Here is a 16,598-nt window from a genome sequence, read left to right on the forward strand (position 1 = left end):
AGTAGAGGTGCACAGTCATCACACTTATAGCCTAGAAGGCATTTTGTGCTGGTTTGCACAAGCTACCTGCCACCAGAACCAGGTACAAAATACTCAAAATATGGTCAACTCTGCTAGCCTGCTACATCACTTCTAATAAAAAGGTTAAATATTAATGCAATGTATGGAAAAGTTGGAAAATCCATTTATTTTAAATTACACACTTGCTTTTACCAAAAATAAATAAATAAACAGTATCAAAAAGTTGTGAACTAATCAATGAGCCATTTCAATAATCTGCACAATTCCACACATTTCTTGTTTAAACATGCTCTGTGGTTCCGCAAAGAGAGACGGATTTATGCAAAAACAAGAAGTGGGTCTTGAAGAGAGGAAGTAATGTGTGTGTAAGAACTATTGACACGACAGAACCAAGAGTCTAGTAAGTTTTGACGTCAAAACAGGAACACCAACCTAAATCTGCCACATCAGTGGCATGCAGTTCTCTACAAGAAAAGCCACAAGGGAGAAAAAAAAAAAAAAAGATGCAAAAAAAAGAGAAGATGCAACACACAGATGCAGAAGAGGCGATACAGATAGACAAGACAGAAGAGGTGAAGATGCAAAAGAAGCAGACAAGAAGAAGACAGAAGATGAAAAGATACAATAAGAGAGGGAAAAGGGGAGGAAGAAATGAGAAGACAATCAGTTATTATAAAGACGACATCACAGGATGACATGATACAAGAAAAAAGACATGACCATAAAAACAAGAGTATTCAAGAAGACATTTTAAAAAGGAGGATTCCAGCCCAGGATATAAGACATGAGAAGAAAAGTTACAGGAAGATACAGGAATGAGAAGACGCGAGAAGACACAATAATGAGAAGACACGAGAAGATACAAGAATGAGAAGACACGAGAAGATACAAGAATGAGAAGACGCGAGAAGACACGAGAAGACACGAGAATATACAAGAATAAGAAGATACGAGAATATACAAGAATGAGAAGACGCGAGAAGACACAATAATGAGAAGACGCGAGAATATACAAGAATGAGAAGACGCGAGAATATACAAGAATGAGAAGACGCGAGAAGACACAATAATGAGAAGACACGAGAAGACGCGAGAAGACACGAGAAGATACAAGAAGATACAAGAATGAGAAGACGCGAGAAGACAAGAATGAGAAGACACGAGAAGACGCGAGAAGACACGAGAAGATACAAGAAGATACAAGAATGAGAAGACACGAGAAGACACAAGAATGAGAAGACACGAGAAGACACAAGAAGATACAAGAATGAGAAGACGCGAGAAGACGCAAGAAGATACAAGAATGAGAAGACGCGAGAAGACACGAGAATATACAAGAATGAGAAGACGCGAGAAGATACAAGAATGAGAAGACGCGGGAAGACACAAGAATGAGAAGACGCGAGAAGATACAAGAATGAGAAGACGCGAGAAGATCCAAGAATGAGAAGACGCGAGAAGATCCAAGAATGAGAAGACGCGAGAAGATCCAAGAATGAGAAGACGCGAGAAGATACAAGAATGAGAAGACGCGAGAAGATCCAAGAATGAGAAGACGCGAGAAGATCCAAGAATGAGAAGACGCGAGAAGATCCAAGAATGAGAAGACGCGAGAAGATCCAAGAATGAGAAGACGCGAGAAGATACAAGAATGAGAAGACGCGAGAAGATACAAGAATGAGAAGACGCGAGAAGATACAAGAATGAGAAGACGCGAGAAGACACAAGAATGAGAAGACACGAGAAGATACAAGAAGATACAAGAATGAGAAGACGCGAGAAGACAAGAATGAGAAGACACGAGAAGACACGAGAAGACACAAGAATGAGAAGACACGAGAAGATACAAGAAGATACAAGAATGAGAAGACGCGAGAAGACAAGAATGAGAAGACGCGAGAAGACACGAGAAGACACGAGAAGATACAAGAATGAGAAGACGCGAGAAGACACGAGAATATACAAGAATAAGAAGATACGAGAATATACAAGAATGAGAAGACAAGAAGATACAAGAATGAGAAGACACGAAAATGAGAAGACACGAGAATATACAAGAATGAGAAGACACGAGAAGATACAAGAATGAGAAGACACGAGAAGATACAAGAATGAGAAGACACGAGAATGAGAAGACACGAGAATGAGAAGACACGAGAATATACAAGAATGAGAAGACACGAGAATGAGAAGACACGAGAAGATACAAGAATGAGAAGACGCGAGAAGACAAGAAAAGACTCAAGACTCCTAATTTGTCTTCTTTCTCATCTTACAAAGACACACACACACACACACACACACACACACACACACACACACACACACACACACACACACACACACACACACGCTGCTACATCCAACAGCACAAAAATAGAACAGCTAAACACATCCACCCAGCCCAACACAGCAAATACTCTCTCTGTGTCCCAAATGAGCAGCAATTTCCTTTAAAGAAATAATCATGATTCCAGCACACGCCAGCACTGCAGGACCACAACAGCTCACACGTCTTTCATAAAAAAAAAAAAAAAACAACACACAAAAATACACACCGTGCAGAAGCATACACAGGTTTAAAAGCCCACAAACAGCTGCTCCCAAAAAAAAACAAAAAAATGCTTCAAGAACAGATGCTCCACATTTGTTGTGAACTGAAAGGAGAAGAAACAGATCGGATTGAGGCTCTTTGATGCCAATTACCAAATAATGCACAACAAACAAGTTTCCTACACAGGAGGAAGTCATCATCATAATTATCATGATCATCATCATCATCATCATTACCATTACTGTACTTTAGTTTTCCTACCCAGTTATGTAATGTAATGAAATCTGAGAAAACACAAAGTCCCAGAAAGGACAATAATGGACAATAATAAACGAATGACCTCTATATAATACATGACCGTATTTCAATCCCAGGGCCTGACCGAGTCAAGCAAGTAATCTAACTATGCTATCGTTAGCTGGTTTGCTAACAACTAATCAGATCACACTGGCCATTTTATGCAGACATCATCAGTGCCTTTTAATGCAACGTGATAAATAATAATAGCCTAATTAACTAGCTAGTTCCCCGACAGCCGAAGTCGAGGTCTGGACGACCAAGAGAACTTTGAGAGAACTGCTGGTAGGACTGCTAGACAGACTAAATTAAACCCCTATTGTACAGAGACACCTATACAAATATGACCTTCATGGAAGAATCATCAGAAGAAACTCTTTCCTGCACTCTCACTGCAAAAACCCAGCATCTGAGATTTGGCTGGTGGACTGAAGTAAGAAAAAAGGCTGCAGAATTTCATGAAAAGAACACCTTTCCAACTGTTAAACACAGCAGTGGATCAATCATGCTTTAGGCTTGTGTTGCAGCCAGTGACAAAAAGAATTCAACCTTAAATTAAATGAAACCTTTCACCAAACTGAAATGATGAAAGAGGATAGCTTCAACAGCAGGATCATGATCCTGAACACACCTTGAAATCTTGAAATATCACAATGGACTACCTCACAGTCCCCCACAACCTTAACATCACTAAAACTCTGTAGTATGGACCTCAAAAGAGTAAGGAAGCAGGACGGCCCTAGAAGCCCTAGAAGAAAGGGGGGGGGGGGTGCAGGTGTATCCATGGTGCTGGTCTGAAGCACACACACACACACACATGCACGCATGCACCAAATCAAAACCGCACACTTATCCAGCTGTGCTGCTGAAGCTGGAGCCAGAAGCTCTATCCATGATGTTCTAGAGAAGCTGAGGGAAAACAGAAGAGGTCCGCACGTGCCGGGCCATGTGTTACTGTGCGAGTTGCTATCCTAAAGCACTGTGCAGCATAAAGCCTGGCTTCAGCAGTGTTCTGAAAAAGGGTTGGGCTTCAATATTTCAATCCTTTTTGGTTCTGAATGTAGATTATTTGGATTATTTGTGGGAAGATTGTCGTTATCACAAATGAAATAGTCACATTTAGCTATTGTGTTTGAAGATTGTAGAGATTAATGGAATAATTCAACAACAACAACAAAAAAATCAGATCAGCATCATTTAACACTGATCCCGGGGCAGTCGATTAGCTAAGACATGTTTGTTATCTGAGGTGCGCTGCTTTAGTTTAGAATGGGAGATGCTTGGCTAATGCTGCTAACAAACAATGGACAGGTTAACTGCATTAATATACCCTATTTAAACACTACGCTAAACTGGAATGGTAGTTTACACGGGCTGCTAGCAGTTTGTGTTATGCGTAGTATGTTCTAAATCGCATCACATTTGTCTGCGTTGAAAGACATGACGTTTTGGATGCACAGTTAGTGAGTTGAGAGACGTTTAACAGGTGCATTTACGAGATTCCAGAGATTGGTGACAGTCTATGTCCAGCTTTTGTTAGCAACATTAGTCTAGCATCTCCTATTGCAAACAACAGACGAAAATGTGATACATCAAACATGTCTTGGCTGATCGACTGCATCATAAAGCATGCTAATTAGACTTTTCCTTCAAAGGTGATAACTTTTGTAAATATTGATGGGTGTAAATATCAATATTTATCAATAATCATGCCGAATTGAGCAATTTGGGAAAATGCAGTAATTCCTGTCGTGTCTTGCCTTAAAAAATGAAACACGGCTTTTGCCAAACATCCTTCTACAAAGACAAGCATTTTTACGATCCCAAAATTTTATTTAACCCAAAAAAGAAAAAAAAATAACAAGGTTAAGCTACAAATTCAGGCCACACACACATACACACACACACACACATCTGTGTCCACAGACACTCCCAAAACAGCTGCAAACTAACCATTTCATTATCCACAGCTTAACACAAAGCACAAGGGAGATGGACATAGAGAGAAGGGGAAATGAGGGAGAAAGGAGATGCAGGGAACAGAGGAGGGAGAGGGGCAGAGCGACAGAAAGAGAGGGAGAGTAATTGGGTAGTATCTGGTAGGAATGCACACACAGGCACTCGAGTACTCTGTTAACCATTTGAAGATCCCAGTTTTCTATTAGTTGTTATTTTTTTTTTTTTTTATTAGTTTTTCTTCTATTCTGTGCTACTCTAAAACACAAGTGCCTTACATCAGTGTTCCCAAGGATGGGGCAAATCAGACGTAATTAGCTTTGCTCATTGCTAAAAAGGGTAACTAGGCTAGCTGATACTAGCTAGTCCCAGGAAACATTAAAATATCTGTATTGCACTAAAATATTGCCATGTTAAACAGTGATTGCTGATCAAGTGGGCATGGTGGTAATATTTTAATGAGCACAGCTGACTGACTTCCCTGTGAGACTCCCAGGCTTGGGCTCTTGAACATATGTGGGTGGTGCTTTAGATGGCTCCCAAACAGACGGACAGGCCAACGGACAGGCCAACGGACAGGCCAACGGACAGGCCAACGACTCAACCAGACTAACAAAACGACAAAAACAGATCAAATGTCACAAACAGGCAACCGACACAATCAGGCAAACCAACATCCAAATTACCAAAAAACATAAATGGATAAATTTCCCAAGCAGGCCAACACCACAATCGGGCAACACACAGCCAAACAAGCAGGCCAACACCACAATCGGGCAACACACAGCCAAACAAGCAGGCCAACACCACAATCGGGCAAACACACAGCTAAACAAACAGGCCAACACCACAATCGGACAAACACACAGCCAAACAAACAGGCCAACAGCACAATCGGGCAAACACACAGCTAAACAAACAGGCCAACACCACAATCGGTCAAACACACAGCCAAACAAACAGGCCAACACCACAATCGGGCAACACACAGCCAAACAAACAGGCCAACAGCACAATCGGACAAACACACAGCTAAACAAACAGGCCAACACCACAATCGGTCAAACACACAGCCAAACAAACAGGCCAACAGCACAATCGGTCAAACACACAGCTAAACAAGCAGGCCAACACCACAATTGGACAAACACACAGCTAAACAAACAGGCCAACACCACAATCGGGCAAACAAGCAGGCCAACACCACAATCAGTCAAACAAACAGCTAAACAAACAGGCCAACACCACAATCGGACAAACACACAGCCAAACACACAGGCCAACACCACAATCGGACAAACACACAGCCAAACACACAGGCCAACACCACAATCGGGCAAACACACAGCCAAACAAACAGGCCAACACCACAATCGGGCAAACACACAGCCAAACAAACAGGCCAACACCACAATCGGGCAACACACAGCCAAACAAACAGGCCAACACCACAATCGGGCAACACACAGCCAAACAAACAGGCCAACACCACAATCGGGCAACACACAGCCAAACAAACAGGCCAACACCACAATCGGGCAACACACAGCCAAACAAACAGGCCAACACCACAATCGGGCAAACAAACAGGCCAACACCACAATCGGGCAAACACACAGGCCAACACCACAATCGGGCAAACACACAGCCAAACACACAGGCCAACACCACAATCTGGCAAGATACAGCCAAACACCACAAATGGGTAAATGGCACAAACAGGCAAAAAAAAACATCACAAATGGGCTAACAAGACAAATGGACAAATAGCTAGGCTAACAAAATGGCTAACGTGACAAATAGGCAATAGAACGGGCAATGACAGACCGCAGCTATGCCAGTTGAGTCAGCTTCAGCTCACTAGTTCGCTTTTGCAGACTATGTGAGTTTAACAAACTGCATCAGCCCTTCGTGAAAATCAGGACTCCACATTTTACAAGGACAGGAGAGAAATCCAGTGAAATGTATTGGTCACTCTTTGGGTATTGGAACGTTACTCATGCAGCATGTTTTGGACACATACACTGTTTGCCCACAAGAGAAAGATTAACCTACTTAAAAAGAAAGCATGGAATAAGGTTCCCTGGGGGTTTAACTACTCTAGCTGATGTTAACTAGGTCTAGGAACAATGAACAGCTGAAGAGGCGGCTTCGGTTACTCATCCAACACAAAAACTACACATTTCCTGCAGCTATTTTTAAATAACGTATTCAAAGGAGCTACCGAATGCTTTAGCCTCTTAATAGAGTAAGCCTCAAGCGCTGCATTAATTAAGTATGGGCATTAGTTCCCTTCCCCGTGGGTAACTGGATATCCGTTCATTAGCTCTTGCAATAACTTAAATATCAAAATTAGTAGGACTGCATAGCTGTAGTATCTGGGTACCGTCCTTCATGTTAACCATTGGAAGTCTTGACTAGTGACTCCGGCGACTGCAATGCTAAGCCAGCTTGCACCCACACAGCGTAGCCTTTTTAAGTGAGTACAGGAGGGTTGAACGATACTCTCAGCCCACAACCGGATGCGATTCCTGACACTGGGTTCGGAAGTCGATATTCCCACAATAATTTCTAAAAGAAATCTAATAACATTACAGCCGGAACGTGGGAGGATTCAAGCTGGCTGTGTACAGACTTACAGACTTGGATGGTCTGCATTCTAGAAAAGGCTCATACTATTAGGCAAATGAGTTTTTGACCATATTATCATTCTTAGTTATATTTTATAACTCCAAGCTGGATAAACATGAATGCTTAACAGATTTAAGCACAGCAGATGATGTGTGTCTGTGTAATGAGGGAGGGTGCGGCCTAAGGAGGTCAACACCCTATATCAAGGTGTGCACAATTATTTAGCAGCTTTTTTCTTTAGGCAAAATGGACCAAAAAAGAGATTTAACTGACTCTGAAAAGTCAAAAATTACCAAAAGTGTCTCTGAAATTGCTAAGATATTTGAGTGGGATCACAGAACCATCAAACTTTCTGTTGCAAACAGTCAACAGGGTCGCAAGAAACGTGTTGAGAAAAAAAGATGCAAATGAACTGCCAAGGATTCGAGAAGAATCAAGCGTAAAGCTACCAGTAACCCATAATTTTCCAGTTCTGTCATATTCCAGAACTGCATCCTACCTGGAGTACCAAGACGTACAAGATGTTCAGTGCTCAGAGACATGGCCAAGGTAAGGAAGGTTAAAACCACCAACCACCACTGAACAAGACACATAAGCTAAAGCGTCTAGACTGGTCCAGGAAATATCTGAAGATATTTATTTTACAGAATGTTTTATGGACTGATGAAATGAGAGTGACTCTTGACGGACCAGATGGATGGGCTCATGGCTGGGTCAGTAACTGGCGCGGAGCTCCACTTCGAATCAGACGCCAGCAAGGTGGAGGTGGGGTACTGGTATGGGCTGGTATTATTAAAGACTCCATCACATGCATCCTCCAAGTACTCCTCTGCATGGCTAGCCAGTAAAGGCACTAAAGCTGTGACCTGACCTGAACCCAATTGAGAACTTGTGGGCAATTATTAAACGGGAGATTTCCGGGAGAAGGAAAACAGTACACCTCTCTGAACAGTGTCTGGGAGGCTGTGGTTGCTGCTGCACAAAAATTGATTGTCAACAGATCAAGAACCTGACAGACTCCATGAATAGAAGGCTAATAACTGCTAATGAAAAGAAGGGTGGCTATATCGGTCTCTAATTTCCGGTCACTTTTTAATATGTAAGAAATGTTTATTGGAAAGTTTTAAATAGTTTTTTATAATTCTCACTTGAACAGATTAAAAAAAAAAGTGAGACAGAAAATATGTGTTTTTCATTTAGCTGCGTAATAATGGTTGCCCAATAATTGTGCACATATAGATATTCACCTAAGAAAGCCAAAACCTCACTTTTACTTTCTTAAACATTCATATTTGAGGTTTATTAACATTTGGGATTAACCGAGAGCACTGTAGTTGGTGTTAAAAATAAAAATTAAAAATAATCCTCAAAAATAAGACTTGCCTAATAATTGTGCACACAGTGTAAGAAGAGCAGTTTGGAGAGACAGGTACCAACTTGTCTGCTGGTTAAATGGTTACACAACTGACACTATTTGCTGTACCGCACTGCATCCCCATCCCCATCCCGACCAAGAGTGTCTTTGGGGAGAAGGGCAGGGCTTAACATGTGCGTGTGCATTCTGAGAACAGGAAGAACCGCCAAAAAACAACAAGCCTCAAGGTCTCTTCAAACACATGAACAGCTTTTATGCGATACAGAACAGCTGCATAAACACCGCCAGCCTGCAAAAACAGCTAGAAAAGATATCGCACACATCAGACACTGATCAGCCACACTGCTGGAATAATCATCCTCATCATCATCGTGGTTGCAGTTTTCCATTCTATAATAGCTGCAGCTGCTATCTGGCTCTGCTGATAACATTCACACCAAACAGGGTCAGGCTGACCTTCACTGTGCACTGAAACCAATTGGGCCACATTCAAAAACTGATATGACTCTGGAGCGTTCGTAGCAAGTGTGTTTAAACATGCCAGTCCACTGTAGGCTGGAACTGCATTTCAGAATGTGTGTGTGTGTGTGTGTATGTGTGTGCTGGGAATCTTCTGCTAATCATGCTGGAAGTAGCCATAAGAAGATAGGTAAACTGTGGCCATAAACGAATGCACACTGTCAGCAATAATACTCCAGGTGTTTCTCAACCCTGGCCCTCGAGGTCCATATCCTTGCATGTTTAGTGTTTTTCCTACTTTAACACTCCCATGTTAAGTCACAAAAGGGCTGTTAATCAGCTGATTAGGTGGATTAGGTGTTGGGAGCAGGGAGGGAGAACAATAAAAATTGCAGGGCAGACTGCCTCCAGGACCAGGGTTGAGAAATACTGCCCTACACCATTAACACCACCTCCACCAACCTGGACTGTTGACAAGGCAGGCCATGAGTCCATGGATTCATGTTGTTCTCACCCAATTCTGACCCTACCATCTGTGTGCCACAGCAGAAATCTATGTAGAAAGGTTTGGTGACCCTGTGCCTCAGCATTGCAGCCTCAGCTTGGCGAAAAGAAACGGAATCGAACATGCTCTTCTGATGCTGTAGCCCATCTGTCCAGGCAAGGCTTTATATTAGATTTTGGAGCCCTGCTGCAAGGATCTGATTGTATTCAACGAAAAAAAAGTGTTAGTGAGGTCAGGATGTTGAATTTTCACCAGCCCACATCATCCCCCCTACTGCTCCACACCACAAAGCTGGGGGGCTTTGCACCTCTCTAGCTCACACCTGCTGTTAAGCATCCATAGCATAGCAGAGTCCTATTCTACTGGCAGTGTCCACAAACATTTGGACATACACTGCATTTACTATAGTTTATTTATTGGTATAGTTGCTAGATTTTGCACTGTAAATTTCCAACTTCTAGCTTTCTAGTTAAGCTCATGCACATATGTTATTGTATTTACTGTCTATGCACCTTGTATTGGCCAGTAGTCCAGATATCGCATTCTTGCGATGTACTCACACTAGGCGATACCAAAAGCCTGGTTCTATTGACTGGTGGGATCTCTCTGTACCCGTGGCCAAGCGTTGTGCAGTGAACCAGGCCGGGGCCTGCTTGAAGAGGTGGTCTCGGGTATGGTTCAGTCTCAGGCTCCCCGTACACTCTTCTTTACCACAAAAAGCTGCACGTGATGATGTAAGCATGCTCGGGCAAGCGGGGGGAGTGGAGAGGGGAACCACGGTACAAGGCAACCAAGCCTAGCGTGAGTAAAATCTCTAGAAATATGCTAAATAACCTTTCAGGTAAGAGAACTTGGCTCAGGCCTGGCCATGTTCCTGAACTCCACATATTTTCTTTATCAGCAGAGCTATGGCAAATCGTCCAAACCAAAGCTCAGGACAGAGAGGACAGTGAGGGCAGATTTAATAGCTGTATTTAACGTACCCCTACACACACTCCCACGTAAACAAACATGGTGGTGGCTGGTTACTGCACTCAAACAAGCATGTGTGTCCATTCGTTCGTGTGTGTGTGTGTGTGTGTGTATTACCCAGGGCCCAGCACACACAGTGATGCCTCCTACAGGCCAGCAATGCTTTAAACACTGCAGACAAAAGACAAACACATCTAGGTAAATCATACACCAACTCACATGGGCCTTGTAATTAAGCGAGTACACACCTTTGCCTTTAATAGCATGGCTTCACTCCACTGTAGAGGGACATGAAAGGCAGTGTGGCAGAGTGGCAGCTGATCTCTCTCTACACTCGCCCACTCACAGCCTGCTGAAACTAACTAGCAGTGTTAAAAAACACTCGGACCCACCAGAGACCCCCCCCCCCCCCCACACACACACACACACACTGTGGGAACTATCAATTTCAGAATCTCCTCTCGGCTAAATCAAAGACCAGAAACAGGCAACATCTGGAACGTCTGGAAACCTATCAGAGAAATACAGTATGTGAAGGCTACATTGTAATTGTATTAATATAGCCTAGACCACACCTCTCTCATATTGAGCATGCCCCCCTCGTGCTGCCACAACAGATCTGAGCGTTTAAGGCATTGACGTCCTGTGTGAAGGCGTCCTGTGGTATCTGGCATTAATTCTTTCAGCACTATCAGCAGATACTTGAAGTCTTGTAAGTTGTGAGGTGGGGCCTCCATGAATCGCATTGATGAGCCTTAAGTGCCCATTACTATGACCCATGACTTTTAACACAACACCTTCACTTACTGCCTATAACATCCAAACAGTGTTCTTTAGATGGGGCTCTTTCTGACTGTAGGGGGAAAATATGCAATTTTCATAATGCTGTTCATGATATGATATATGTTTGCATATAATGGCATTGCCTTGATGTTGTGTGTACTAAGCTTATTTGAAACATCACTGACATGTGAAAACTAGGATGCATGACATTAATATATGGACTTTATGCTAAAACTTATATCTGACATATCTTGTGTAGCGGTCAATGTTGATGCTAATACACAATGCATCAATGGGGAGTTGACACACGGCATCAAAGGTCGCAAGCTCAAGAGGTTCCCAAAGAAGTCTGGAAGAACCTGGATGGAATATTATATAATATGCTTGTGAAAGAAAAACAAAACCCAAAAAAAAAAAAAACCTTCCTAGCCGCTCATAAAGGCACCTCCTCCAAAGCCTTATAGAACAGACGAACTGCCCCTTACCACTTTCATCCTCAGACACAACTGGGGCAGCACGCAACACTGGGGAAGAAGAGGGAGTCAATTCAGCAGCCGAAGCACAAAACTTCAGGACATTAAAGGCAGGAGAAAAGAAGCAAGCTCAGGAGGTTCCCTTTTGTTCTTGTGGGCCTGAAACTTACATGGCTAGTCAAAACTTCTGCTGATCGGCATTTTAAAACTTTAAGAGACGACTGTATCACAGCATTAAAAAAAATAATTTTTTTTTAAAATGCAGTAGACAGATGTGGGGCATTGGAAAATCAATCTGACACATGCTGAACAGCTGGATGAATAATATTTTAATAATAAATAATAACGCCACCAAGTGTGAGATACCAATTTTTAAAAAATAATTTCCTACGATATAAAGGTCTGGTTTCCCAAGTAGAGATTAGCCCTAGTCCTAGACTACTTTTTACTTTCAACAGAGAGAATCAACATCCTGAATGCTCCATAGTCCAATACTAGGCTTAATACCTGTCTGGGAAAATGACCCCACTAGTCCTGGAGTGTACCCTAAGACTTCACTGAATCCACTTGGACTCATTCGGGTGGTATTTTTGTGCAGGACAGTGTGGTGTCTTAATTTGATAAAGCAAAACACTCAAACACTTGTTGTGCTTTTACAGGGGATTAGGGATGCACCGATATGGAAATTGGGAGCTGATGCATATGTATCTGTTGGTGCTGATTCCAATACATTTGCATATCCATCTACCTGGATTGCCATTACCAGGAAACAACACATTTCCTTCTGTTGGTGGTTACAACTGCAGCACATTCCATAAGCAGGTGCTCTAGTATAGCAGCCCAGCCATACCTAAACATTCTGCTCTTCATGCATCCGTTTGAAATGTCGGCCATTGTTATTTTATTGCTTGCAAAGTGCTCACGAAGTTGACGGAAATCTAGCTGGTAAGAAAAGGAAGGGAAGTCAAAGAAATTGAGAAACCGCGGGGGAGAGAGAGAAAGAGAGCTTGAGAGAGCTGGAAGCCACAGTTCTTAAAGCTTCAACACAAGGGAAATCCTGTTTTTTGTATTTTAGCCAACTGCCAACGGTACATCCTGCCCTGTACATATGCAAATGCATAAGAGGGAGCACAGGCGCGAGCGAGTGAGATAGAGGGCAAGAGAGTGAGAAAGTAGGAAGGAGTGTAAGAGCGCAAGAGACAGCAAGAGGGAGATGGCACAAGAAAGAGGGAGAGCGCGCGAGAGAGCACAAGACAGAGAGAGTGAGAGAGAGCGAGCAAGGGTGAGAGGGAGCAAGCGTGTGGGAGAGATGTAAAGAGAGAGGGAGAGACGGCGGAGCCACATCCGCATCCAGAGGCAGTCCCTGAAAGAGAACGCAGAGAAACCAGGACCCTTGACCCTTCGTCATGGTAAAATAAAGGAACGAGCGAATCAGACAGGTTTTAAACACTGTGTCTGTCTGTCCACTTACCGTCCTCTCTATTAGACACTCCTACCAAACTGGGCCACTTGTAATGTGTACAGTCAGTTTGTGTTGGTCATCCTCTAGTCATCCTTCATCAGCGGTCACAGGACGCTGCTGCCCACAGGATCCTGCTCACAGGAACAGCTCACTGTTGCCTGGATATTTCTGGTTGGTGGACTGTTCTCAGGTGTTTAAAAACTCCAGCAGCACTGCTGTGTCTGATCCACTCGTACCAGCGCAAAACACACACTGCTAACACAGCACCACCATTGTCAGTGTCACTAAGTGCTGTGCTAAGAATGACCCACCATCCAAATATTATAATTACAGTCTGTAATTATAAAACTACAAGATAGAAACAAATAGGTGGTATTAATGTTATGGCTGATGTGTGTATGATCATGTAAAGGAATTATGACTGATTTGGATAGGGACTGGTTTCACTGCAACCTCCAGATAGTAGCTTCCTCACGATACTCTCCAGCCTGCAGAGAACAATGTAACAAGACTCTGCCCATTAAACCGCACTGTATGCAAGTTCACCCTTCTCTTAGCTGACTCAGAGCTAATACACACTGCTGTCATAGGAGTTCTCTTTAAGGAGGGCTGCTGGTGTAGTAGCTGTGAAAACCTTTAAAATATTACACACTCATATTAATAATGCCACTGGCTGCAACACCGGCCTAAATCAAGAATGAGCCAGCCCTGTGCTTAACAGTTAGACAGGTGTTCTTTTCATGAAACCTAGTGTAACTTCCTCAGTCCACAGGACTTGTTTCCAAAGTCAGGTTAGTTTAGGTGTTCCTTAGAAAGATTACTGAATTTTGCAGTTGAGAACACTGGGAAAGTTTTCTTCCAATGAACTCTTCCATGAGCGACATATTTGTGTAGGTGTTGCTGAACAGTAGAACAGTACTATATACAACTAAATAAATAATGTCTTATGAATATGAATCTTGCCAAAGTTTAATACATGTCTGCTGTATTTCACCAGTATTGCACCTGCTCTCAAAGTGGAATGGGTGGTCCCAACAGTGGTTCAGATTTCCAGGTTTACAAAATACCCCTGACCAATCACAAGGCTAACATGGCTCTGTTCCCTCGGACTCAGCTAAAGCAATGGGAGGGAAGCCCCGCGTGCCCCGGTGTCCTCTCATTGGTGTAACTCAGGCACTTCTCCACTTGTACACAGTCGAAGACACAAGCTATACTGTACATGCGGCTGAAAGACCCATTCTGTTGACAGCTAACTCTCTGTTCGTCCATTTCTTCCTTCCACCCTTTCTCTCTCTCGATGTCCTACTACTACTTTCTCCCACTCTCCATTTTTCTACCTCTGCGCTCATCCTCCCCTTTCTTCCTCTGGCCGCATTAGGAGTGTAACTCAACCCCACTATCTGCAGCTGTACCAGTTTAGTGCTGATTTTTAGATCCAACTGGGCAGCGGTTACATTCTGAAACACTGCACCATTTAAGGTCCGGCAGAATAAGGCCCCGGCACTATGAACAGAGGATAGCTGCTTTCCAATGCACTACCCAGAGCACACCCCACTTCACTCCAGTGCAATGCTAGTCGGCCCAGAGTGCGTTGACAGTCCAGTGACGTTGCATCGGAAAAGGAGCCAGTTCAGAAAAAAGAGGGATGGCTGTCTGAAGGTGTCTGGCGGTCTTCACCCTCCCAGTGTCAGGAGCATTACACGGGATGGGGAAGAATATGTACAAGCTGGTGAATGAGAAGCTAAGTAGGAGTGTCATGTGAAATGCTCTGCGGTCTTTTAATACATGTTACTTGTAAAGTTTTTTTTCATTCATTTTGCAATAAATAATTAAGAGGTTAACAAGCCCAGAAATCCCTATTTCCAGCAAGCAGCATAGTTCCCTACAGGTCAAAACACACAAAGCGTGTCGGTATCTGCACTCGTATCTGTTTGGCGCACGGTATCTGTTAATTCCGAATAATGTATTCGTATTCAGTTGCATCCCTAGCGTACACCCACACTAGCTCCCTTCTGTCTCTCGCCCTGTCTCACTTGTCTCCGGTGCGAGCGCCAGGGCTGGAAGCCGTGCCAGCAGCAACATCCCCACCTTTCAGCAGCGTCCGAGGAGAGAGAAACGGACACCACAGACACACACACACACACACACACACACACACACGGGCATTGGGCAGATAGACCAGATAGACCAACTAAACGAGATAGCCAGAGAGCGAGAGACAGACAGAGAGGGAGAGAGAGATCTGGGGATGCGATCTGCTGAGTGTCACTGTTTGTACTAATGGCATCAACAGACTGATAACCACAGCACACACAAATAAAGAGAAAATGCTCACGCAACCACACATACACACACACACACACACACACACACACACACACACACGCCAGCAGCAGTTCAGGTAAAGTTATTGCATTGGCTCAGCCATCCAACAGTCAAGCTCCCGCCAAGCCTAATAAACTTGCCACGCTGTTATGGGGGGCAAATTGCTTGATAATTGGCCTTAAAGCCCAGTTCTCAACATGTCAACCAACTTTAGAGCAATTATCAGCAATGGCCTGAGGCTGCTTGCCCAGTGGCTCTCTCTCTCTCTCTCTCCACACACACACACCAAGTGTCTCAGAAACACACAGGTGCCATCAGACACGCTCTTTAGCAGGATGGTCATCAGTAGGCACTGTGAGGGTCTACACTCATTGCATCTGTAAGGCTAAATACAAGATATATCAAATAAATAAACACACACACACACCAATTTCACACAACTAGGCAGCCAACACGCTGAACCTCTATCCACCTAGAGAGAGCGTGGCCAATTGTGTTCTCTCAGGCTCCAGCTGCTGATGGCAAAGCGGCATGACCCGGGATTCAAACTTGTGACCCTCAGGCCAGTTCCAGACAATTCTTAACAAAATCTTTGATCAAGATCTGTGAGTGTGAAGAACCTTTACATTGGTAAAGAATACAATGACCTCCTTGACCTTCATACATAAAACACCTAACAAAAAACGTTCTTTATGGAACCAAATACAGTTCTTATTTTCAAGAGTGGGCCTTTCCATTTTTTTAATCATTCTTCAAGAACTGATTCAGTGCGTTGTGTAATCTGC

At 43.4% G+C, this 16,598-nt stretch overlaps 1 protein-coding gene across 1 annotated transcript in view; it reads right to left on the bottom strand.

The window, feature by feature from the left end:
- Positions 1 to 16,598, bottom strand: part of mgat5 (alpha-1,6-mannosylglycoprotein 6-beta-N-acetylglucosaminyltransferase) — a 121,433-nt gene that overhangs the window by 61,441 nt on the left and 43,394 nt on the right. The gene's annotated exons all lie outside the window — the stretch shown is intronic.

This window comes from Salminus brasiliensis, chromosome 25 (assembly GCF_030463535.1).
Source record: "Salminus brasiliensis chromosome 25, fSalBra1.hap2, whole genome shotgun sequence".
Taxonomy (NCBI): Eukaryota; Metazoa; Chordata; class Actinopteri; order Characiformes; family Bryconidae; genus Salminus; species Salminus brasiliensis.